We start from the raw sequence: 2,619 nt of genomic DNA, 5'->3' as shown, positions 1-2,619 counted from the left end.
ACCCCGTGACGTCCATCGGCGCCAGCTCATCCACCGACCGCAGGTGCGCCTCCGTCCCAGCCGGCCCCGGTCCCCATGGGAAGAGCGGGGAGGGTCGAGCCGATTCTGGGAGGGCCGGGTCCTGTGCCACTGCGAGGTCCGGCCCGGCCCAGGGCCCAGTCGGCGGAGGGCCACCTTGACGAGGGGCGGGGTATTTAAAATTAAACCCCACCCCGCGCAGCGGTGGGGCTGACGCCCCTTGGTGGCGATGATAGCACCCCAGAGAGAAAGGAGAGAGAGAGGGGAGAGAGAGTTTGAGTTTGAGTTTTATTGCCACTGAACAAGTAGTACATGTTATGGACATAAGAGATAATAAAATATAAGTAATAAATAATTAGAGAGAGAGAGAGAGAGAGACAGAGAGACGCAGAGTGAAAGAAAGGTGAGGCAGAGACAGAATCGGCTGATGCCCGCTGCCCCGGGGGTGTCGACGCTCCCACTGCGGGCGCGTCTTACTCATAACGAATCCTGCTCGAACAGCAGCAGCAGCAGCAACCCTCCGATGTCCCTCCCCGACGAGTGCGAGAGCGCGTAACCCCCTAAGCAGGCTAACATTAGCCCCCGGCTCCGCCCCCGCTTACAGCACAGGGTCACAGCGGTCGGGTGATCGGCGTCGCATCATCCCCACGCCCGTTGTGGAGGTGGTGACCCCCCCCCCTCCCAACCCCTGCCTGTAATTTGGTCGATGTAACCCTTTGACGGCCCGGAGCGTATTGGATAACGAGCCATTGTTAGGCGGCGCCGCTAAAGATAAACCGCCCTTTTGTTGGGCTCATTAGCAGGGACCGTCCATGTAATATAATGACGAGACGAAATTCACGAACGCCCCCGCCCCCTCCTCCAATCGACCAGATCCGATGTTCGTGTGACCCCATCACCCCCTCTCCCTTTAATGTGTTTATTGAATGAAATACGCCGTTGTTGTGGTTTTTCCAAGCGTGTTTATGACAGCATGACAGCTTAAGGCGCCACTGCATGCATGCACCGACAGTGTCGCATTCCGCTGGTCTAGATAAGACGCGGAGAGAAACGGCGCCCTTTAACACACATGCAAAGTGGCGGGGCTACACTGCCATGAACGGTCACAAGCAGGATATCGCCCTACTTTTTTTGAAAACTTTGCTATCTTGACTATTCACCCAACTTTTACCTACCTCCAGTCAAGTTTGCCAATATTTCTGAATTCAGACTCCAATTATTGACGGAGACCCCGGTTGGGTTAACATTTTCCAGTGTGGGATATTTTAGCATGGTGCAAAACAAAGTTGCATCATCAGCCCTTCATACGATGAGGAGAGAGACCCACTCTCCTTTTTTTGTTTTTCGTTCTCATAATTTGTTTTTCCGCCTGGCCTATTATTGGTATCGACGGTGGTGTAAGCTGCACTGCCCTATAGCCGTGAGCTGAGCGGCGGCAGCAGCAGCCTATAACCCTGTTGTTCAGACAATGCGGTGCTTCTGGGCCGGCGAGGCATCGAATCGATCGCCCCGCCAGCGAGCGGAGTGTCGGCCAGCGGCGCAAGGGCCAGCCGCGGCCAGCCCCGGCCGGGGGGATGATGATGGAGCTGGACCGCAAAGTGGGGCGCTTTACAGCGGTCATTACTTGTACCAAGCAAAACTTTCCTCGGACAAAAAAAAAATAAAAAATAAAAAAAAATCGGAGATTTTATTAAAAAAAAAAAAAAAAAAAAAATAGAAATCTTTCATGAAAAATATTGAAAACGGATTTAAACCCAAAACTTTAAAAATGTTGCGAAAATAATTTTTGTTACCTCTTCTTCCTCCAACCACCACATTAAAATTATAATTGCGGCATCATGAAGACATTTAACATAAGTCCCCTCTTCATCAAGCCATTATCTTACGGTTAAGGACTAATGCTAGAGCTGAAAACACCACCTATCCCCCTGGTTGACGGTGCACTCGGCGCCGAGGAGCCGTCGCGGGCGCATTGCGCACACATCAGCTATAACCGCTGGGCCCGCGCGCGCCGCGCAGAGCAGCGGGGTCCGGCCGACCCGCCGCTCCACGCCCCTCCATGCCTCGCCACGCCACGCCCTTCGCCGCTTGACCGTCCAAAACTTCGTCCGCCACAAGCTGACGCGGTGCTTAAGGGCGGGCACAAAACGCCCCAACCCTGGAAGCTTTGGTCCGGCAGTTACGCTTTGAAAAACAAAAACAAAACGGAAACACAAAAACAGCCGGATTGGACGAGGTTTGCCACCACCACGCCCTGTTTCCCGACGGCGCGTCGTCTGCTAGCCGAGCTCTCCACCGCCTTGTTGACGTGACAGCGGATCGGGTCGAACTCGCCTCGCTCGCGCATCGCGCGGATAATGTGTCGTTGGGAGCTAACGACAACAAGAACAACAAGAACAACAAAAACAACAACAACAAACACCAAAACTTGGTGCGCGCGCGACACGTGACCCTTCCTTAATTAGTCTATTTTTATCCCCTTGACCTTTGTTGGCCGGGGGCGTGGCGGGGCGTGGCGGGGCGTGGCGCTGCGGGGCATCCAGGCGGTTCGTCTTCCCCACGGGAGGGTAAAAGGTGTAAAGGAGGGGGTGGAAAGGGGGG

The sequence above is a fragment of the Frankliniella occidentalis genome, unplaced genomic scaffold (assembly GCF_000697945.3).
Source record: "Frankliniella occidentalis isolate FOCC.00 unplaced genomic scaffold, Focc_3.1 Scaffold160, whole genome shotgun sequence".
Lineage (NCBI taxonomy): Eukaryota > Metazoa > Arthropoda > Insecta > Thysanoptera > Thripidae > Frankliniella > Frankliniella occidentalis.
The sequence above is the reverse complement of the archived record's forward strand: the minus strand, read 5'-3'. Positions refer to the sequence as shown.